Source organism: Centroberyx gerrardi, chromosome 2 (assembly GCF_048128805.1).
Source record: "Centroberyx gerrardi isolate f3 chromosome 2, fCenGer3.hap1.cur.20231027, whole genome shotgun sequence".
In the NCBI taxonomy this organism is placed as follows: domain Eukaryota; kingdom Metazoa; phylum Chordata; class Actinopteri; order Beryciformes; family Berycidae; genus Centroberyx; species Centroberyx gerrardi.
In genome coordinates this window covers 37,635,624-37,660,169 of record NC_135998.1, presented here as the reverse complement: position 1 = coordinate 37,660,169, position 24,546 = coordinate 37,635,624, and the positions used below count along the sequence as shown (strand labels likewise).

The 24,546-nt window shown below is 43.2% G+C and overlaps 2 long non-coding RNA genes across 2 annotated transcripts; both read right to left on the bottom strand.

The window, feature by feature from the left end:
• Nucleotides 1–4,186: 4,186 nt before the first annotated feature.
• LOC139909832 (uncharacterized) lies at nucleotides 4,187–5,108 on the bottom strand. Its single transcript, XR_011784534.1, has 3 exons — nucleotides 5,028–5,108; nucleotides 4,767–4,834; nucleotides 4,187–4,254 (listed from the first exon to the last, which is right to left on the bottom strand). It is a non-coding gene; the product is annotated as an uncharacterized LOC139909832 (long non-coding RNA).
• A 1,734-nt stretch (nucleotides 5,109–6,842) lies between these two features.
• Nucleotides 6,843–8,431, bottom strand: LOC144542438 (uncharacterized). The gene is made up of 3 exons (XR_013507269.1): nucleotides 8,354–8,431; nucleotides 7,307–7,398; nucleotides 6,843–6,890 (listed from the first exon to the last, which is right to left on the bottom strand). It is a non-coding gene; the product is annotated as an uncharacterized LOC144542438 (long non-coding RNA).
• Nucleotides 8,432–24,546: the final 16,115 nt, after the last annotated feature.

The following is a 24,546-nucleotide window of genomic DNA, read 5'->3' as shown; positions in this document are numbered from 1 at the left end:
AAGAGAAGATGACAATACACACGTCCCATAAACTGTTCAGCAGCTGGAGTGAAGCAGAGCTGAAGTATTTAAGAAAGAGAACGCTGCACATTGCTGCCAGCGCTGCCACATATTTATCTTACAACGTTTTGATAGGTCTTCATCAGGCGACGATCTCCACCGGCCAATTTATGATTTCAGTAAGTGACATCATAAACTTTCGGTTTATCACGGCCAACATTGAAATTACAGCAGTAGGAGTGACCGAGGAGGAAGAGGTTCACCTGCCGGTCTGACTCTCTGCTGCCCGCTGACACACAGGCGGACAGGTGTTACATGTGAAGCTTAATTAACATGTTGGTTTTGATTGGCTGTCACCTGTCAGCTGAGGATAACACAGCGGAAACGTGGCTCCGTCACGGTATTCACGGGTGTGGTAAATTTATGAACCAGGGAAAATTACCATGGTGCAGATTTTGCGTTTTATGAATTAGCCCCATAGTGCGATATAATTAACGTCCTCCGAGGAATCTGGAAATTTAGGTCTGGAAAAGTCTGGAATTTTGAATGGCTCAGTCCCCTAAAACATATTTCTCTGGTGACGCCCCTGATATGAAGGATCATGTGTTTATTATAGTTATGTGTATGAAGGATCATGTGTTTATTATAGTTATGAGTATGAAGGATCATGTGTTTATTATAGTTATGAGTATGAAGGATCATGTGTTTATTATAGTTATGTGTATGAAGGATCATGTGTTTATTATAGTTATGTGTATGAAGGATCATGTGTTTATTATAGTTATGAGTATGAAGGATCATGTGTTTATTATAGTTATGAGTATGAGGTGATGCAGCTGAAATGAAAGACTGACTTCACATGCTTTGCTGAAGCTTTATTAAAAGGCACAGAGAAAATCACAACAATCAGCCACCAGTGTAAAAAACTCAGTCATAAAGAGAGAGTCAGAAAATGATAACTTCCTTAAAAGTTGTATTCCTGTTAACAAAATCTCTTTGAGTGTTGACAGATTTTCATGTCATGTTGTTGATAACTCCCAGTTTGACAGCAGAGTGAACAGCAGGTGGCGCTGTGAGTCTCCAGCACTTTAACCATCAGGACATGGAGAGGCCACTTTAAGACTCTGCAATGACATCATAACAATTACGTCAGTCCACACAGTGTCTGTGATATCTGGGACAGTTTGGATATCTGTGATATAGTTGCAGTAGGTGACACTTTGAATACATAGTGTCTCACTGTAATTGTGTTTGTTTAAAAAGTATTGATGATAATAATAATAATAATAATAATAATAATAATAATAATAATAAACTTTATTTGTATAGCACTTATTTTAACAAAGTTACAAAGTGCTTCACAAAGAACACACTAATAGTTAAAACAGTAAAAGTTAAAACAGATAAAACAATTTAAAACAAAATAAAAGAACAAAATATCATTACACAACAAGACAGCAAAACACAGTGCAAAAATAAAATAAATAAAACTCAACATATCAAAAACGCTTCCCTGTGCAAGTGTGTTTTAAGCAAAGATTTAAAAGAGAATAAACTGCCTGCAAGCCTGATTTCTTTAGGGAGGGAATTCCAAAGCCTCGGGGTCCTGACAGCAAAAGCCCGGTCCCCTTTGTCGAGGACCTCGACCTCGGGATAACTAATGAAAGTTTACCTGAAGATCTCAGGTCACGTCTAGGAGCAGAGGAACTGGGATGGAACTGGGTCTAAACCATGCAGTGCTTTATATGTTATTAATAAAATTTCACAAAAATCCTGAATTTAAGTGGAAGCCAATGAAGGGAGGCAAGAATGGGAGTGACACGAGAACCACGATTTGACCCAGTTAACATTCGAGCGGCTGTGTTCTGCACAAGCTGAAGTCGAGCTAATAAGTATTTACTAAGAAGAGCAGAAAACAATGCACTGCAGTAGTGTAAGTGTAAGAAAAAATAAAGGCATTGATAACCTTTTCCAAGTCAGATACCCACTGGGATGGAGGGAAGCATAAAATCATAAACCTCAGTGTTTTTGACCAACTGCATGCTGGGCAGTATGCTAATTTTAACACATCTAATGAACCAGTGAAATGGATATTCATTAATATGCAAATGATGTGATTTTATGCACCAGCCGGACTTTTCCCATCCAAACTGAACTGTTTTCAGCCCAAGCTCCCAGCCAATGGACACACAGCTGCACCACAAACATGTGATTTTACTATGTGAGAGAGGCACCTGAACGCCCCGCAGTGTTTCAGCTGTTAAAGAATATGATTTTACTGTGAGGCACCTGAACGCCCCGCAGTGTTTCAGTTGTTAAAGAATATGATTTTACTGTGAGGCACCTGAACGCCCCGCAGTGTTTCAGCTCTTAAAGAATATGATTTTACTGTATGAGGTACCTGAACGCCCCACAGTGTTTCAGCTCTTAAAGAATATGATTTTACTGTATGAGGTACCTGAACGCCCCACAGTGTTTCAGTTGTTAAAGAATATGATTTTACTGTGAGGCACCTGAACGCCCCACAGTGTTTCAGTTGTTAAAGAATATGATTTTACTGTGAGGCACCTGAACGCCCCGCAGTGTTTCAGCTGTTAAAGAATATGATTTTACTGTGAGGCACCTGAACGCCCCGCAGTGTTTCAGCTGTTAAAGAATATGATTTTACTGTGAGGCACCTGAACGCCCCACAGTGTTTCAGCTGGTAAAGAATATGATTTTACTGTGAGGCACCTGAACGCCCCACAGTGTTTCAGTTGTTAAAGAATATGATTTTACTGTGAGGCACCTGAACGCCCCGCAGTGTTTCAGTTGTTAAAGAATATGATTTTACTGTGAGGCACCTGAACGCCCCGCAGTGTTTCAGCTGTTAAAGAATATGATTTTACTGTGAGGCACCTGAACGCCCCACAGTGTTTCAGCTCTTACACAATATGAGACTTTTGTTTAAAAAACACTTTTTATTCGGTGTTTCAAATTCCCTGAATTGTTGAGTTTATTAAAATGAAAATGATGATTGATTCTAAAAAAATACTCCAGTAATATACTCACTGGCTTTATTCCACCAATCCACAGGAGATTCATTTTCTAAGACCGTCCTGAAAAATACACATTTTAGGTTGCATTTCCATACAGAAATACAAATTAGCTAATTTAATTTGTATAAAATAAAAATAAATTACACTTTAACATTTTTTTGGTTATGGCTCTGGTTATTGGTAATACTAATGATAATATACACACAGAGATCAAAGAAGACAAAAACAAGTGAATGAAAGAATGAGTAAATCAAATAAATTCATGAATAAATCATTTAGGTATAAATAGTTAGTACTTCATTGATTCTGTTTAAGTTATTTGTATATGAATAAATTAATGTGACCAGGGAGTTCTGTTGTAGTGAAGGTAACTTACCTCTGTATGTATTTACACGCATAGCGCTCATGTCCCATGATATTTCGCAGGTCGTTCAGAGATGGGTGATTACAACTGTTTTCACTGCTTAAGGAAAATGTGCATTTAATAATGAGGTTGACAACTGGAAAATGAATCACAATAACACAGCAGAATATAGTGTTTACATTTACATTTTAGTCAAAGGGACTTTCAGGAAGTGCAAGAGCATCAAATTTGTAAACTGAAAAACATAACATGTAAAGCTTTTACAAACAATAATAACCATAGAAAGTGTTGCAGTAAGTGCATATGTTTTGAAATATGTAACAAGGCAGTTAAAAGGAACTCCTAAAACCATAAAGTTTTGAAGAGAATGCTTAAGAAAAAGCAGACACAGCTGACGAGGATTAAAAATCTCACAATTAAGCACAATGACTCTAAATATTCACTGTAGTTCTATTCATTAACATTCCAACACTGTGTTTAATGTACTTACACCCCCTCCTCGTTGACCATTAACACACGCAGGACAGTCCCGGCCTTTAAGCTGGGCACTTCATACTTGGCAAAAACACTTGGAGTAAATAAAAAGGAAACAAGCACAAGAAATGTGTCATTTTGACTCAATGTGGATTACTGTTGTTTATCTCTTCTTACACACACACACTCACACACACACACACACACACACACACACACAGACAAACACACACACACACACACACACACACACTTGCACTTTTCTAACCCCAGCTCAAGAGTTACATCATTACAGGTGACTCTGATTTACCTTTCTTTATTGTACCCCATCTTTCCACCCATTAACACAGTGACGGTACCTGATGCTGCCTTTGCGAACTGGAGTAGAAACACAAAACATCAGATTATTTCAGCAATATCAGTTTAATGTCTCTGTCAAGGCAGGATTGTAATAAATTTAGCGAGTGGTAACTCTGACTCCAGCCAAAATCTATTATTTATTACTCAGATGCAGTGATGGTATTGCTGATGGCATGTAAAATGTGTACAGTAGGTGCTGTTTTCTTTCTGCTGGGTAACTGGAACATTTAGGCCTTTAGCCGATGCTTTTATCAGGCCAGAGGGAGAAAGATGGAGCTTGTGGAAGCTGTGAAGCTGCAGCTGCAAATGAAACAGGGCTGGCTGCTCAGAGCGACAGATCAAATTCGTGCATTAAGGAGAAGGAAAACTGTTCCAGAAAAAAAACACACTGAATGAATTACAAACCTTTGTTACTGTTCATGTGAAAGCAAAGACAATCTTTCACTGGCATGTTTCCTTGCTGTCTTTCACTCATATTGTTAGCTAGCCAGCTGCTAATTAGCTCAGAAATATCTAATGAACACACTCACCGCAGCTGAGCTGGCGGCAAAGTACATTTTGGATGGTATCTTTGAATCACAATCTTCACTAAAGACTTCTACAGGAGAGAGAAGAGAGGAAAGCAAGCACATCAGAGTCATACCTGGTTCTGATCACACAGTGTTACCATGTTACCTGTACAGGTTACCTGGTTCTGATCACATGGGAAAATACCATGAATAAAGAATCAATGCCATAGGGGCAGCCTGTATGTTATACATAGCTCACACTGAAATTAATTTTAATATTACCGTCGCTGTTTTCCTTTCCACAAAACCTTCCTTTTGGTACGATACCATATATGGTCTGGAAATAATCGACATAGGTGTCCGTAATACTTTCTAGTAATTTCGCCACATTCAGTATAGATCCAGTGTACAGCAGGAGCTAAGAGAGCACAAGGAAGACGGCATTACAGGCAATTGTGTTATACACTCACTGAACACATGAACACATGAACACATGAACACATGAACACTGGTGTGACGTCTGACATGACTGTGGCGGTTTCTCACCTTGTCCTGGTCTATTTTAATGGGCTCTGCCTTGAACAGGTCCTCGTAATGTTTTGGTTTGACATCTTTGGGATCCTTCCTGGCAACGGCACTCTTGAACTTCTCCCAGAAGGTGTCACACCTGGCCGTTACGCTAGATCACATCAGTATAATAATTTCACTCATATGATCCATAAACTGAAGCCAAAACATCATTAATAACTGAGTGAATGTATGCAGGTATGGTTATATCTTCAGCACATTTAAAGAACAATCAGACCATCACAGTGTAACTAACAGCTCTATAACAGAGCATCACAGTGTAACATCACAGTACAGTGTAGCACTGTGCACTTTCCAAAAATGTATTTTTAATATTCATCTCTACCTAGCTGAAGGAGTCTCCCGCTTTATTCAAGATTAATGTGCTGTAATGAAACTTTTGTGCAAATCTCTTCTGCCTTGAATAGTAAGTCAGTAAAACTTTATTTGTATATCACCTTTCAAGACGAGTGTCACAAAGTGCTTTACAAGTTAAAACATAAATGATATACGCAGTGCACACAAGCAACACACATAAGTGCATCAGAAATTAAAAACATTAAAAGATACAGTGACAGTATAGTCAACACACACACTATCACCTATCGAATCAGAAAATGACATTCACTGTTTTTAATTTCCAATCCAGTATTTTTGACCAATATCGGCCCGACACCGCTGCTCAGTATTGGATCAGTGTGTCCCTACACCATCTGTAATATGTGATGAGATACCTGAACTGACACATTTACTTTTGGATGTACATTTGGATCAACAAGCCAGAAAAATATTCCTTTATGGAAAAGGGAATATCATGTCAGTTGGGACCGGGGCTCATGGCGACCTTTTCCGTTCGATAATTAGTTCTGAATAAACTTGTATAGGGGAGAGCGGGGTAAGATGAGCCAATGGGTAAGTTGAGCCACCCACTGTATTCTAGCAATGATAAACACCATGTGTCATGTGACCAGGCATTTAGGAAGAGACTTCCACTTCAACATGGCTGCGATGGAACCAGCCACATAGGACAAGTGGTAAGTACATTTATGGTCATAAAACAGAAATGGCTGTTTTCTCAATAACAATTTAGCTACATTCAAACATATATATAATAAATGTTGGTCTATTACCAAGGACTAAAACCACATGAATTAATTATCAAAAGGTTAGCAATGAAGTAGTGTGTAGACCTTTCTTTTTTCTTTTTTTCCAAAAAGGTGGTTATGGGGTAAATTGAGCCAGTGGTTCAACTTAACCTTTTGTTGATTTCTGATATTAACAATAGCATTTTAATGAATAGCTGTGCAATTTATTTATTTGAGGACCTGTCTATAATTTGGTCAGAGTACAAAATATTCAAAGGGTTGAAGGGGTGAATGAGGGGTAAAGACAGTCAGCAGTGCATCAGGCTGGTGTTGTAACAGCAGACCGCTGCACGTAATCTATTTACAGAAACTGATCTTACCTTTCCACAGATGCCTTTTGTTCTTTGAGAAATTCTTGACAATTCTTTTTAAGGTCTTTTTCAAAAGGCGTTTCTTGAGTAACAAATTTGGAAAGGACACCCCCACATTCAGCCTGAGGTAAAAGGGAAAAGACAAACTCAGACGATTGGCTGATATCAGTAGTATTAGTGTACCTGGCTGATTTTTTTCATGTATTTTCAGAATTCCCTCAATGCAAAATACTATAGCACATTAAACAAATATTTTGACAGCAGTATAATGTATTATATGACAGTATAATGTATTGTATGATGTATTATTTGACAGTATAATGTATTATATGACAGTATGATGTATTATTTGACAGTATAATGTATTATATGACAGTATAATGTATTATATGACAGTATGATGTATTATATGGCAGTATAATGTATTATTTGACAGTATAATGTATTATTTGACAGTATGACATATTATTTGACAGTATGATGTATTATATGACAGTATGACATATTATTTGACAGTATGATGTATTATATAACAAACCTGTTGTGGCTGAAGAAGCATCATAGTGATGGATACGAGGAGCAGAGCCATCCAGACAGACTGAAACCTTTCTGCCATTCTGCACAGCAGCTCTGTAAACACATCATCATCACTGGAGATGAGCTTTCATTTGCTTCAGTGTTTCATCTTCCTGTTGTGTGCTTTCATGACTCCACCTTATATTCATAGATAAACTGCTTTTATAGGAGGGAGTTACAGAAGATGTTATATAGTTTTGTAAGAGTGAGTAATCAGTATGAATGCTCAAGATTGATTCATTATTCCTGAATATGTAATATCATCACATAAATAGTGCATGGTTCAAAAAAAAGCAAAAAGGTTTATAATAACATATACAGCCCTCCATAATGTTTGGGACAAAGAAGATTTTTTTCTTCATTTAACAACTTTAGATTTGAAACCAAACAGGTTTCACGTGAGATTAAAGTGCAGATTCTCAGCTTTTATTTAAAGGTATTTTTACACATATTGGTTTCACCATGTAGAAATGATTACACTTCTTACACATAGTGTCTCTATTTCAGGGCAGCATATTGTTTGGGGCATATAGTAATGTGATCAATGTAATCAATGTAAATCAATGTAGTAATAATGCAATACTCTGTTGCTTTGTTATGTAAACACCAGTTCACTGGTCATGGTTTTTAGTCACAGGTCAATAATTGCTAACAGAACTTCAAGACATTTTGCCTCCAAAGTTTTAAGTGATAAAATGAAGAGACAAGTCTCATCCCCCAAAAAGCCCGACTGCTGTAATGTCCTCTGTGTGTTTTAGACCCTAAACTGCTCTCTTTTAGTTTCACACTGTAAAATGTCTGTGGATTATTACTGTTTTACTCTCTGTCAGATTCAGGCTCAAATTAAATATCTAGTTTCCAGCACCACTTAACAGTATTCACTTCTTTACTTTGGATTTTATCGAGTTGAGATTCATTGAATTTAAATGTATTTATTTATTTTGCTTTGCTTTGAGTATCATAATGATGAAAACAAAATATCTCTGATGGTAAAGCAGAGGAGCCTCACCTGTCTCTGTGCTGTGTTGTCTGCTCGGTAGAGTTCAGATCAGAGAGGAGTGTCGACTCAGCAGGTGAGGATCCGGTCTGATGCGGCGGTCTGTGAGTCTCAGTAGAAATGTACCTGCTTTAATCCACACCTGGACCGTCAGGACACGCCCACCGACAGACCGTTGTTTCACTGTAGATTAGATTAGAGTTTTTGCATCTGCCTTTATCAGGATCTAGCTTCGATGAAAGGCTCAGTGTGACGCTGCACGTCTCAGGACACGATCACCAGATGTAGGGTGTCTCTGTGTGGTGAAACATTACAGACACACAACACAGTGTGGAGCTTCATCCACTAGCAACAGCGATCATTAGCAATAACACGACTGCTTATGATCTATGGAGAACAATTAGGATTAGTCTTAGCTGATGAAGACTGTGATGCACAGTTGGTTTCACTACTGTTGACAAAATGTACTTATTGTATGTCGCTTTGCACAAAAGCGTCTAAATGATGTAATGTAATGTAAAGTAATGTAATGTAAAGTAATGTAATGTAAAGTAATGTAATGTAATAAAGCAATAAGCCCCAAGAGGCCGTTCTAAAATCACTGTAAACCACGGCCTCTTGGGGCTTATTGCTTTTATAAAATGGTTACTATATATACCTGGCAAGGTTTCATAAAATAAACACACAGCAACAAAAAATGCAATAATTTATTGATAACAAATAATCATTCTTCCGCCAAGCAATGTAGTTCTTCAGCGACATTTAGCAGAATGGTTGCCAAGCAACACACAGACACAGTGGAAAGCATGCTTAAAGATTGTTTGGCGCAGTAATACTGATGTGATGCGGTCACAGGTGTGTGTTTATAGAGTATTTTAAAACGGCTTTGAATGCGGCTCAGCCAATCATAATCAAGGACCGGAACTATCCGTTTTATAATGTAATGTAATGTGCTGTAATGTAAAGTAATGTAATGTAATGTAAAGTAATGTAAAGTAGTAATAACACTACCTGCTTCCATTCATCTTGCTGGGGATGAACAGTCATGTCAATCATCTGAATATTTTCTCAGGAGCTGCCAACTGACTCCAGAGTACAAACAGTATTCAGTGATTACTGTACTATAGAACGAAGTACTGCAAGTGGACCGTAGTACTGTAAACAGCAAGTATGGTCCATGTATCGTATGAAATGGGGTTTTCATATTTTGTCAGTAGAAATGTATGTTTACTGCGTAGTACTTTCTCTGTTACTGTAGTATTTACAGTATTTGAATGTATTTGTACATTTTACAGGTCGTGGTGGAAGAGACCTGAGCAGCAGACTGGTGAACATGGTGCTGTCAAACAATGCCATGACACTATTTTATCTCTGTGTGTTTTATATTTGACTAGAATAACATGATCATCTTTTACAACATGCTGCTGTGTGTAAGTGTAACTGAAAATGCAAAAGGAAGAAGCCGACTGATAAGATATTCATAGAAGAGTTTCACTGAGCACAAAGTGTTTCACTGTGCAAGAGATTTGTGGAGTTTTGTGTTTCTGTGTTTAGAGTTTATGAAAATGAGCCTTAGTTTCAGAAAATGTGTGTAAGAAACTGTGAAAAACTGTAACTGTCTCACATTGTGTCAAGGGAGTAGGTTTGATTTTGACATTGGTAGGGACACAAATGGGGGAGGTCCGGAGAGGATGTAACCCCCACTGGAAGCTGAGGCGTTTTGCATTTATGATGGACTTCTGACCGCCATTTCATGTCATCTAGAGCCTTAATTTATATTAATAATATTTACTTATTTTGTATATTTTATATGATTAAGAGCAGCAGAACATAGTATTCATGCCCACATTATTAAAACCATGTATGGGTTGAGTGCTTAGTAGACCAATTAGTATACCAGTACAACCTCAGTGTAACACAGAATGAATATCTACATTTAGCCTACTCTTATAATCATGTTGTTACAAGCCTAGGCCTCACCTGTGACCCTGCCCCTCCTCCTGCCCCTCCACCTGCCTCTCCACCTGCCCCTCCTCCTGCCCCTCCACCTGCCCCTCCTCCTGCCCCTCCACCTGCCTCTCCACCTGCCCCTCCTCCTGCCCCTCCACCTGCCTCTCCACCTGCCCCTCCTCCTGCCCCTCCACCTGCCTCTCCACCTGCCCCTCCACCTGCCCCTCCACCTGCCCCTCCTCCTGCCCCTCCACCTGCCCCTCCTCCTGCCCCTCCACCTGCCCCTCCACCTGCCCCTCCACCTGTCCCTCCTCCTGCCCCTCCACCTGCCCCTCCACCTGCCCCTCCTCCTGCCTCTCCACCTGCCCCTCCTCCTGCCCCTCCACCTGCCCCTCCACCTGCCCCTCCACCTGCCCCTCCACCTGCCCCTCCACCTGCCCCTCCACCTGCCCCTCCACCTGCCCCTCCACCTGCCCCTCCTCCTGCCCCTCCACCTGCCCCTCCACCTGCCCCTCCTCCTGCCCCTCCACCTGCCCCTCCACCTGCCCCTCCACCTGCCCCTCCTCCTGCCCCTCCTCCTGCCCCTCCACCTGCCCCTCCACCTGCCCCTCCTCCTGCCCCTCCTCCTGCCCCTCCACCTGCCCCTCCACCTGCCCCTCCTCCTGCCCCTCCTCCTGCCCCTCCACCTGCCCCTCCACCTGCCCCTCCTCTTGCCCCTCCTCCTGCCCCTCCACCTGCCCCTCCTCCTGCCCCTCCACCTGCCCCTCCACCTGCCCCTCCTCCTGCCCCTCCACCTGCCCCTCCACCTGCCCCTCCTCCTGCCCCTCCACCTGCCCCTCCTCCTGCCCCTCCACCTGCCCCTCCACCTGCCCCTCCACCTGCCCCTCCACCTGCCCCTCCTCCTGCCCCTCCACCTGCCCCTCCACCTGCCCCTCCACCTGCCCCTCCACCTGCCCCTCCTCCTGCCTCTCCACCTGCCCCTCCTCCTGCCCCTCCACCTGCCCCTCCACCTGCCCCTCCTCCTGCCCCTCCACCTGCCCCTCCTCCTGCCCCTCCACCTGCCCCTCCACCTGCCCCTCCACCTGCCCCTCCTCCTGCCCCTCCACCTGCCCCTCCTCCTGCCCCTCCACCTGCCCCTCCACCTGCCCCTCCACCTGCCCCTCCTCCTGCCTCTCCACCTGCCCCTCCTCCTGCCCCTCCTCCTGCCTCTCCACCTGCCCCTCCTCCTGCCCCTCCTCCTGCCCCTCCACCTGCCCCTCCACCTGCCCCTCCTCCTGCCCCTCCACCTGCCTCTCCACCTGCCCCTCCTCCTGCCCCTCCACCTGCCCCTCCTCCTGCCTCTCCACCTGCCTCTCCACCTGCCCCTCCACCTGCCCCTCCACCTGCCCCTCCTCCTGCCCCTCCACCTGCCTCTCCACCTGCCCCTCCTCCTGCCCCTCCACCTGCCCCTCCTCCTGCCTCTCCACCTGCCCCTCCTCCTGCCTCTCCACCTGCCCCTCCTCCTGCCTCTCCACCTGCCCCTCCTCCTGCCTCTCCTCCTGCCCCTCCACCTGCCCCTCCTCCTGCCCCTCCACCTGCCCCTCCACCTGCCTCTCCACCTGCCCCTCCACCTGCCCCTCCTCCTGCCTCTCCACCTGCCCCTCCTCCTGCCTCTCCACCTGCCCCTCCTCCTGCCTCTCCACCTGCCCCTCCACCTGCCCCTCCTCCTGCCCCTCCACCTGCCCCTCCACCTGCCCCTCCACCTGCCCCTCCTCCTGCCTCTCCTCCTCTGTCTGAGCTACTACCTGCTGGACTGCTTCTGTCACCTGACAAAATAATACATTGATGCATGCCATATGAAGAGTGAGAAAATGTATGGCTTAGTTGAGTATTGTTATTAGTATTATTATTACTATTATTGTTGACTCTGCAAATTAGCAATTCAGAAAATATATTTCTCGTGAGCGGTGTCACGTCAATTTTTATCCGGGCTGCAAAAATGGTCCGGGTGACGCAATGACATTCTAAAACAGCTGTTATAAGTTTCGTTACAGCGTCCGTTGCTATGCCGACACGGGACACCGATGCACTATGCAGCGGGACTCATAGTAGAGAACGCGATCTGTTAACATTGACTAGACACTAACGGACAAAACAACGTTTGTTGTCAATCAAAAAAATTGCTAGTGACATTTCAGAGTCGCTTGATATTGGTAGGGACACGTCCCTACCGTCCCTACCCAATTCTACACCCTTGCATTGTGTCTCTTCTCCTTCTCATCAAGTGAGAGAGAACAGCAAGCTAAAACCCAACAGAGGAGCAGAATCAGATTCAGTCAAATCATCAATATTTCATCATTTCACAGTATATGCTGAATCCTTCTGTTATCACGTTGTACTTGAAGTGAACAAACTTTGGTGCTTCTTCCCCACCATGAGACAAACAGATGAATGGATCTGTAACAAGATGTGTTGAATTCAGCCGCAGAAAACAAAGTGTAGCCTGCATTTGTCAGCAAGTCCGATAAATCTGGGAATAAGAAAATGCTGTAAAATAATTATATCCCAAATTACAGATGTAAATATCAGCACCTTGGCCATAAGAGTCGTGAACTCGTAGCTTCTTATCAACTAAAAGTCTCGTTCCAAGAGAGATTTTTCTTCACACTTGAGACCGGCTGAGGTACAAAAGTGTCATGAAACTCTGAATGTGGAAATCTGGAGACAAAGTCACATTCAACAAGATGTTTATCTTCAGGCTGTAAAACAATCTTGTCTCAATGTTCATTTTTGCCCAAACTTTATTTCACAATAGATGTTTAATCAGAGGTGAAAGACAGACAAAGCCTCACTTTCCCCTGCAGAGGCTGGAGAAGCAGTAAAGTGATGAGATACTTTGCATCGTAGATCTGGTGCATGTGTAATTTGTCTTTGGGCAGCGGTGTGATGTGGTCATATACGGTTGGTGGTTTAAAAATTTGCCTGTTTGCCCAGCTGTGAAATGGGAGATAGCAGCGTTATGTAACCTGTAACTAACCTGATGGCTGGAAATACCTGGTAACAAGGGCGGATATTTCATTTCACTGTTGGGGGGGACAATAAACAGAAAAATTTCTCAAGAGCAATTCCTGAAGGGGACACCAAAGGTGCCGCCAAAAGTACTGTTGTATTAAATGTATATAGAGGTCCATTATGAAACATTTCCATAAGCACTTCATTCCTTTCTTATGAAGATTTTATCAAATTGCCTTTGATATTACTGGGGTCTTTCTACTGAAAAATGATCGGATGTCTGTTTTTCTTTTCTCTGCCATTTTAACTGACCTGGCTGGCTGACAAATAGACACACACACACACACACACACACACACACGCACACACACACACACACACACACACACACACACACACACACAGCATGCAGGTTATTTACAGTAGTAGGTGAGATGCAACACCCATTAACTGAACTAAAGCTAATATATGCCTAATTAGATTTAGTTTTCCCGAAAAAGCAGATCTCTAATGTTTTGCTGTCAGTGTGTAAAAGTCCAGAACGCTATGAAGCCTGCCAGAAACTTCCTTCAGGGTCTTTTTTAAGAATTAAGTCTTCATTTATTTCCAAAATTATAAACAAAATTACATAGTGGCAGCCATTTTACATGCAGTAAGAAAAAAAGAATATACTTAGAACCTAATTACATAGGGTAAGTTAATCTTAAATATTATATTATAGAAATATTACTGTTACCATCTACAAAAGATAATTTTGGTATGAAAACCCGCATTTTAATTTAACCAAGTATCCTGTATCATAAATACATGTCTGGCATTTGTAACAAACCAAACCGCTTGAAAATCGGTGGAAAATTCAGTGAGTTATGAGGATTTTAATTGTGGACAGACCTCCTGCCTCCATACACACACATGCAATAGGAGACGCGGCTCCGTACCAACACGCTGACGCACGAGATCCAACCGCGAGGTAACGGAACAAAATGTAGTCTGATTACAACTGTGAATGTGTTTTATTCTGTTGAGTGGTAGAAGTAAAGAAAAATGTCTGACACATCCTTTGTTTTAAGTTAACCTTTGTGAAGCAGCTTCTTACTGGAGGTCTGCCACCACTGACACACTTCCAGAGATCCTCCACACACACTCGTACCGAGGGCTGATGTGTGTGTGTGGGGGTTCGGGGAGGCAGGTAGGCAGTGGACCAAACCACTGTGGGGGGGAGAAAATTGTTTACAACCTAAGCCGGCATTAATAAATTGTCACACACACTGTTAACTCCAAAACAAGCTCCATCTCTGTTTAAATCATGACATTTACCCTTTTCCATTCAATTTAACAATACACACATATTTCTATTCAATCAAAGCATTCACATTCATGTGCTCTGGGCATTATAATTCACTTTAAACAACATCTGCCTCGACTTGTTCTACTTTTAAACTTCTTTTTTTTAATCTTTTAATCTCTTCTTTCAGTCGCGTCCTTGTCTCTCTCCCTCTCTCTGCACATTCCCCTCTAGCCTGTGGGAAGGAGGCGGGATCTAGAGTTTCTGCTCCAATAGGGATTAGTGCTGACTATTCCTAACCAATAAGGAACTACAATTTTGGTAAAAGGCATTTGAGTGGCAGATTTACTTCTTTTCGTTTTAATAAAAGAAAATATGAAAAGAAAATAAAGTAATTGCTTTTCCTTTTAGTAAAAGAAAATAATAAAGTAAAAATAAAATATTTATGGAACTCAGTTTCCTGGGTTACAATGACAAAGCAGCATCACTGGAGGACTCTGCACCGCCAGAACGTCTCACGGTTTTCACTCCGGGCCTCGGAGAGCCGCGGGATATTAGGAAAGTTAGGGAAACGTTCAGCAGGTTTCCTGGACGTCCTGGGACGGACATTACAGGGACAGACAGCTGAGACAGGAGACAGGCAACAGAGTCCAGAGACCGGGACAAGACAGGCTCTGCTGACCAGAGTTAACACAGTCCAACACCACCGATGGCTTTCTCTAAACCACAGACAGCACATAGATATAGAGGGGTGTGTGTGTGTGTGTGTGTGTGTGTGTGTGTGTGTGTGTGTGTGTGTGTGTGTGTGTGTGTGTGTGTGTGTGTCTGCCTGTCTTTGTGCCCCAACACTGACAGGCTATTTGGGCTGTAAAAGGTTTCTAGTAAACTGTAAAATTGACTGTATTTTGAGTGAGGTTAGGTGAAGAAAGATTTAAAAAAAAAAGGTAAAATGGGGTTTAAAGGCTTTATGAACCAGTAATCCCTTAAAATAACCTGACATTTACATTAATTCACCCCTTAATTCATGTAAAATCCCCTTAAAATTAGTTAAGGGAGTTATTAATGGAGGAAAACACCTTAAACTCCCCTTAAGGTTTCACTGATTACTTTCTAATTTAATGTAAAATTCAGGGAGACAGGAGCCTTCCATTAATAACTCATTAATAACCTGTAAACCTGCACAAAAGACATGAAAAATCCTTTGATTACTTAATATTATGAATCAGCCCATGAATAAATCCCTTAAAAACCCATGATACTAACCTTACTTTATTAAAGCTGTTATTTCTAATGGATAATTCATGTTTATGTAATGAGAAATGAAGGACACTTCAGGGATCAAATGAAGGGGTTTGGTTTGGCAGTGAGGGGGAATCATATGAAGATTATATGAAAATCGCTTCAGATTTTAGAAACCTTCGTTGTCCCGTGTGACTCCAGGATGGACTGAAGCTCTGTAGCTGCTGTTTAATGAAACGCTGCCCTCTGCTGGTTAAAGGAGGAAACACACATTACATTTCTACTGGGACGGTGCAGTGTGGGCAGAAGTCAGTGTGTACTTGGGGAGTGAGCCGGTTCAATCACTGAAACAAATCTCCTGAACTCTCCCGCTGTCTGAAGCTGCAGCTCGTCTCGACCTGCGGCGCTGCGGCCAGCAGGTGGCGCTGCTTCTCACAGTTTACAGCAGCTGATTCCACCTTCATAAAACCGAATCCACGGTTAGAGTTAATAAAACAACGAGTCGATTCTACTTCACTATGATAGATCCGGTTCCTCTAGTTAACAGCATCACCAGCCTGACTAGTTACCTGTAATGTTGGCTGGTGAACCGTACTGCAGTTTAGAAACAGGTTCAGACTGTTTGTCCTGCAGAAGAACTTCATGAGCTGTTTGAATGTTTTCCAGTGAACTGTTGGAAGTTGTTTTCCCTGCAGTTCTCATTTACACCAGGTGGAGGCGCTGATGATACAAAACCGCATCAACTGGTGCAAGGTTTCACCGTTTATAACTGATCTATGCTGTTGGTGGAGGGAGATTTGAACTTGTGAAATGTAAAATAAAGTTTATGAGAGAGTTGTCAAACTGAATCAAGAGTTGAGAGGAAAATTAGATCCATGGAAGACGGTTTGAAGCTAGAAAGTGTTTGTATGGTCAGATAGATTTCTAAATATTCTATTGACCATTTTTCAAACATTTTGATAAAAACAGTGCCATCAGAGAGTATTCACCTCCTTGACTTTTTCTACATGTTTTGGTGTTGTAGTCAGTACCTCCTGTGCCCCGTAGGTGTCGCTGTTCTGTAGCGTTGCTGGGCCACAGTCGGTACGCAGCTCCGCTCAAATGCATCTGGGTTTGGATATGTACGCTCACCTCGTGCATGCAGCTACAGCAGAGGAGCTGCACTCGCTACTCCAGTACTACGATCCAGCCGGTCATTCTTTAAAGGAATAGTTTGGTCTTTTCAACCCTGGGCCCAAATAACATGTTTTCTGTCATGATCTCTATTAGTAGAAACCAGAACTTCTCCAGCCGCCTGCTCCGCCCGTCCGGTAACACCGGTCCCCCCCTCCCACTCTACTGCAGTAGAAACCTAGGGGCATACGCAACAGTCTTTGAAAACTATGATGAACGTTGTTTTGCAAAACAGGACGCTCACAGTATAATCGTACCGGTGTCAGTATGTTATCTTGAAAAACATTTAAAAAACCGAGCTTTTCGAGCCTAACCCTTAATTTAACAAGCTTCTGTATAGGCTATAGAAAATCACCGGTGTTACACAGCCAATGGTAAAGTGAGTTGACTGGGGTGACTACAATGAAACCTGTAGTGTAGAATGATAGAGCACGGGTTGGGGATGATAGTAGTTTCTGTATTCGCGGGATCGAAACCCGCAGGTGTACTTTGTTGTTATTTTTATCAGTGTGATCAGTGCTTTTAAAAGCTGTAATAATAGAGTTCACCAATATATTTGCACCAATCACCATGAAAGCGAACATTTTTTTTTTCAGACCAGGGAGAGAGAATGCCGAGAGTATGCAGGTTTTCATTCCAGCCAAACTCTACACCCGCTGATGAGCTTCACCTGGTGTGTGTTTGGCAGGCGGCTGCTTGCCTATCCCTGCCACAGGCTGTCTTTGTGGAGTCGTGGTGAATCTGCTGACAGAGGCGTACGACATCTGCTGCAGTAAGTAAAACACTCTCACGCACGCGTACGGTAACCAGATAGTGTCGAAACCAGTTAGGGTGTAACACCGGTAACTGGACAACACCGACGACACTTACCCTCCCCCCTCCGTCCCTGCCTGTTGCAGCGATAGCGTAAAGACTCGTCTTATTACTCTTTACTTATTTGAAAGAACTGTGTGGACTGACTGCTTTTTTAAAGGTTGCCCCTCTATTATTGTTTATGCAAAAGAACTTGTTAAATTGCTGCTGCCTCCTTTAAAGATATATAAAGACACTTTTAAACCAGAACTGTGCTGTGTGTGTGTGTGTGTGTGTGTGTGTGTGTGTGTGTGTGTATCAAACAAGTAACCAGGTAGCGTCTACTTTGTGACACTCTATTTCTTGGTGTTGTCGGCAGGATACCTCAGTTCTTGAGCACACCTGGTTGAATATGGACAGCCAAGCAGCAGCTAGCACACAGGCCCTTAACATGATGTGGCCGTGGTATATGGGGGTTCCTTTGGCCCCAAAATTTGATGGTAAGAATGCAATGCAATATGGAGATTGGGAAAGTGGGATGAAAGCCCTCAAGGATTCACGGAACAACAAAAAATGGACTTCCTATTTAATGCTATAGAGAGTGACGCCAGGAGGGAAGTCCAGTTGCTAGAGGGGCAACAAAGAGATACTGCTGACAAAATATTTGACTTTCTTCGAAGTCTGTATGGAGGGCGGGCCTCGACTGCTGATCTCCGAATTAATTTTTTTAATATTAAACAAGGTGTGGGAGAGGCACTGGGAGACTTCAGCCTTCGGTTAAGAGAAGCCTTCCAAAAATGGGGGGCTGCCGAACCGGGCGGCTCCGCTCACCCACAACACACACCGAGAGACCGGGTGATACTCGGCCTGCAGTCTGGTTCTCTGAAGAAGGAGCTCCAGAGGCAGGTAAGTAGAAATCCAAATTAGACTTTTTCTGAGTTGTTGCAGGAGGCTAAAGAGTTGGAGAGAAGGCTGGGCTGATGAGGGAGATGGACGGTGTCACAAAGTCTACACGGTACCCCCTGCTGATCCCCTCACCCAGTGGAAAGACCAAACTCGCGCCCAGCTGCTTAACATGGTTGTAGAGTTGAAGCGAGCCCTGAAAGAGGAGATCGTGGACACCATGCGGTGCAACAGTCAGCCCAAAGCTATACCCGAGCAGCCCAGATATAAGCGCCCCCAGACCCGCCCACGTTGGAACGACCAGTGTAGCTCCCTCCAGTAATAGACACGATGCACGAGGTCATGGTTAAAAAACGGGGCTTTATTCCTATATCGACCCAACCTGTGAAAACTGGGTTGAAAGAGAAAATAAAAAAGACAATAAATGAAATGCATGTATGTATGTCTTGTAGTCACAATTCTTAATTCCCCTACAGCTATACAATAGGTAGCATATGTTAGCTAACACATTCATAGCATATGTAACCGTGTAGAAATTAACTTAAACTCAAACATACCTCGTAGGCTGCTTACTACTAAGAGGGGCTAAATCTTGCTTGCTTCATCTTTGTCCTTGTCTTCTTTCTTCTATGTTAGTATATACTGTATATGTGTGCATATATGCTTGATAATTAAGCTCTTATGCCATTCTTCGTTTTTCTTTTGGTGCTTCGCGAGCAAGGTGTTTCATTTTTAATTGCGTGAGGAATGCTGGAGCGACAGAGATTAGTTCCGCCTCTAGGACTACTGTATTATAGGTAGGAACCAAAAAAAGCAAGGTGCCAAACCAGAAACCCTGGATGAACAGTGAGACACGCGGCCTCATTAGCGCCCGTGACACAGCATTCAAATCTGGCAACAGGGATGAGCTCAGAACGGCAAGGATCGACATCAGGTGTAGCGTTAAGTCAGCCAAGAACAAATACAAACTACTGATGGAAGACCACTTCACTAACAACTCCGACCCACGCCGCATGTGGCAGGGTATTCAAACAATCACAGACTATAAAAGCAAAACTAGCTGTGCGCCCACTGCTGATGCTTCCTCGCCGAATAAGCTCGACACATTTTATGCACGCTTTGAAGCGACAACAACTCGGAGCCACGCCGCAGGACCGCCGCGCCTCTCGACGACCAGGTGCTCCGACTGTCTAGGGACGATGTGGCGGGATGTCTGAGGAGGGCGGACACGCGCAAGGCCGCTGGACCCGATGGCGTTCCTGGCCGAGCTCTCAGAGTGTGCGCACATCAGGTAGCCGGGGTCCTTGCTGACATTTTCAATGTGTCCCTGGCACAAGCTAGAGTTACCCACCTGCTTCGAGACCACCGCAATCATTCCTGTCCCAAAGTCACCCGTCATCACACGTCTGAACGACGACCGCCCCGTCGCACCGACCTCCATCTTTATGAAGTGCTTCGAGAAGCCGGTCACGGCACACATCAAAGCCAGCGTCCAGACACCACAGACCCGCTCCATCGGACTAACCGCTCCACTGAAGATGCGATCTCCACAGCTATCCACCTTGCACCTTGACAACAGAGATGTGTATGTGAGGATGCTATTTATTGACTTCAGCTCGGCGTTTAATACTATCATTCCTACAAAGCTGGTCGGCAAACTACAAGCCCTCGGTCTTCTCAACTCCACATGCAACTGGATCCTGGATTTCCTCTCTGGCAGACCTCAGTCTGTCAGGATGGGAGACCACACCTCCATCCTGAACACAGGAGCTCCGCAGGGCTGTGTCCTCAGCCCACTGTTATACTCCCTGTTTACCCACGACTGTGTCGCCAGGCATCACACAAACTCCATCATTACATTTGCAGACGACACTACAGTGGTGCGTTTGATTCATAATAACAATGAGGCAGCATACAGGGAGGAGTGGAGCTCCTAGCAGGCTGGTGTACCAAGAACAACCTCTGCCTCAACATCAACAAAACAAGGAGTTGATTTTAGGAGACACAAACCACACACCTATCTACACTGATGGATCTGCTGTTGAGAGAGTCCAGAGTTTTAAATTCTTAGGAGTCCACATAACCCAAGACTTATCATGGTCCCTCCACATCTCCTCTCTCATCAAAAAGGCTCACCAACGCCTCCACTTCCTGAGGAGGCTGAGGAAGATCAAGCTGCAACCTCAGATCCTGACTAACTGTTATAGATGCACGGTGGAGAGCATACTGACCAGCTGCGGTACAGTCTGGCACGGCAGCGCTGTGGCTGACCGCCAGGCTCTCCGGCGGGCGGTGAGAACAGCCCGGCGTGTCACTGGGACCGCGCCGCCACCCGTACAGGACATCTTTCACAAGAGATGTCTGAGGAGAGCCGCTGCATCACCAGGGACCCATCACACCCCAGTCAGCACCTGTCTGACCCCCTGCCATCTGGTGGGAGATACCGGACCATACAGTCCCGGACCAGCAGACTGAAGAACAGCTTTTTCCCAAGAGCTGTAAAGCTAGCTGGACTGGTATAATGACAATAAAATTGAATTAAATTGAATCTTGGTTGGAAAATAACAGGTGATTGTAATAAATTAACATGTGATTACAATCAAATGACAAACACAGCAATGAGCTGTGTGTATTGTAAAGCGCCATAGCCTATTAGTAGGAAATGCATGTGACATCATGGGACTACTATGAATTGGTATTGAATATGTTTTGAACGGGTTTTGAATTTAGTTTGCCTGTCTTTTGAATAGCTTTAAACTGGGTTTGACCGTGTTTTGAATGTGTTTTGATTGGTACATCGAATATGGTTCCCCCCAGTAAAACCCTCAAACCCTCCATTGCGTGTTGCCACAGGTCACCAGAGATAGGAAAAAACACTGAAAGACCTCTCACTCCTGCCTCTGTTTCCCCTAATCAGAACTACAATTGATTGTGGAATGCTCTGTCCGTGTCTTGAACTTCAGCCTACAAATACAAAATATTTAAACCCTTATATTTTACGGGTGTTTGTCGGTGGGCGGGGCTACACTCTCAGTGTCCAATCAGCTCATGGACTGAGGCTTTATCTCCCTTAAACTCTGATCTTTGTACCCTTGGGAGAGACAAAGTCCTCTTTTCTTTCTCCGGACAGATTCCTGAGTTTACTTCCTGGTGTGTTTTCTCCCTTTGGAACGGCACGAAAAGAAGAGAAACGAGAGGGAAAAAAGAAAAGATAACAGAACAGAAGAAAAGAGGAAAAGCTCATCGAGAGAAGACGGGAAAGTCAGAAGCGACATGGCGTTTTTCCCGCTTCGTCTCCACTTCCTCTTCGTCTTCTTCTTTGTCTGTCTCCTTTCTGGTAGCGGCGGCGGCGTGGACGCCGGCCATGTTCTGGTCTTCCCCGGCGAGTACAGCCATTGGTTGAACATGCGGAGCATCATGGAGGCGCTGGCGGCGAGGAACCACTCTGTCACCGTTTTGGTCGCCAACGCCTCACCGACCGTCGACTACAACAACCCCCGCTACGCCGGGAAGTTCCGCTTCCGCGTTTTCCAGGTTTGGAATGGGGGGTTTGGAAAGGGTTTCGCATGTGTTTGGAATGGGTTTGGAATATTTTGAATGGGTTTTGAGTGTGTTTTGAATGGGTTTTCAATTGGTTTTGAGTGGGTTCAGAATTTAATGGGTTTTGGAAGTGTTTTTGAATGGGTTTAGCATGGATTTTCAAAGGATTATTATTTTGTTTGCATGTGTTTTGAATTGGTTTTGAGTGGTTGTTGAATTTAACGTGTTATGAAATGCATTTTGAATGGGTTTTGAATGTTTTGAATGGGTTTTGGGTGGGTTCTGAATTGAATGAGTTGTGAATGGATTTTGAATTGGTTTTGCATGGATTGTTGCATCGTTTTTGAGTGGTTTCTCTTTCATAGCATTCGTTTCGATGTCTCACTATGGGAAACGCTCCCTCGCGTATCTTCAGAAGCATTTATTCCACTACACCGGCCCTGATTGGCTGGGCAGTCGTGACGTCTGCGTCAGCCCTACAAACAAAGATCCGTTGCTGACGTGTCCCAGGAACGTAACCGCTGCGACTTTTAACGTTGCAGTTACGTATTCCCAGAGGTAAAAATGTAAAAGTGAAGTTTCTGGTTATGTCGGCCGGACGTCACGGCGCAACTCTGCCTGAAAGTATCCCACCACTACGTTTTAACGTCACCTTCCACTCGCACGTTGCAGCTACATCACGTCAGCCGTATAACGTTGCCTGTATGCCTCCCATACTTTGACACTACTTTAAGGCTACACATTCTATTAATACGTGCAAGCTACGTTATCTGAATGTTGTAGAGGTCCTACTTCGACCTTATGGAATAATTTAAATACAATCAAACTTTGTATATTCCAGCTTTTATTGAACACATGCAGAATCCAGGCCTCATACAACTACATTAAAAGGATAGTTTGGTATTTTGAACCCTTTGAAACCTTTTTGAAAACCGAGCTTTCTGTCAATAATTGTGTTTGGATAGGAACTATTTTTTCTCACAGACGCCTTCCAAGCAGGTGTAAGCTCCATGTGAGCCAGAAGAATCCAAAAATAACTGCTGTCAGAAAGCTCGGTTTTGTAAAAAATTTTCAAGATAACATACTGACACCGGTATGATTATAACTGTGAGCATCCTGTTTTGCAAAACAACGTTTATCATAGTTTTCAAAGACTGTTGCGTATGCCCCTAGGTTTCTACTGCAGTAGAGTGGGAGGGGGGGACTGGTGTTACCGGACGGGCGGAGCAGGCGGCTAGAGAAGTTCTGGTTTCTACTAATAGGGATCATGACAGAAAACATGTTATTTGGGCCCAGGGTTGAAAATACCAAAAATATCAAAATAGCAAAAAAGTAAAGATGTTGGTTTATTTCAGATATTTTAGCCAAAACAGGAGTCGGCCCGCAATGCCACGTCATCCAACGTGTGTGTGGACTCCTGTTTTGTCTAAAATATCTGAAATAAACCAACATACTTTTTCTTAACATAGATCATCTAGATGCAGTGTAATTACTAGTTTGGCTGTACTAGATATTTGATATATTCAGTATCTTTTTACAACCCTAGATTTACAACCCTACTTTGCAAACCGGAAGAACTACAACTGTGGTGCTGATTTGTATCAAGCTGCATGGCGCGGCTCTAGGGAATTGTAGTTTTTAAAAAATATTAGTGTTTTTCCTAGAATTGGAAGTTGTAAATACTGAATTGAGAGTACACTGAGGAGTTTAACAGGATGGTAAACACATTTGTGTAATCAGATTTTAAATATCAAATTGTTAAATGGGTGAAAATTAATTTTAACCATATTTTACCAATATTTGACAGCGCCCCCAGTTGTTGAGTATACTCACATGATAGCTGAGGTCCAGAGCTCTCTATAACAGTTGGTCCCATGTCTGTAACCCCTTTTGCTGCTGAATTATAAACCTTCAAACATACACCGAGGTCAAGGTTCAAAGGTCAGTATTTCAAAGCAGGAGCCATGTAGAATCTTCATACTGACACATGTTGCTCTCCAGGTCGAGACCTTTCCAACGATGGATTTGGTTTAGCTCTCTCTTTGAATGAGTTTTGAACATAATGTGTTATGAATGTGTTTTAAATGATTTATATGATGATTTTGAGTGGGTTTTGAATGTTCTGAATTGGTTTTCAGTGGATTCTGAATTTAATGGGTTTGTAATGGGTTTTGCATGGATTTTCCATTGATTGTAATTTCTTTTGCATGCGTTTAGAATGAGTGTGAGTGGTTGTTCAATTTAATGTTATGCAAGTGTTTTGAATGGGTTTGGAATGTTTTGAATGTGTTTTTCAATTGGTTTTGAGTGGGTTCTGAATTTAATGAGTTTT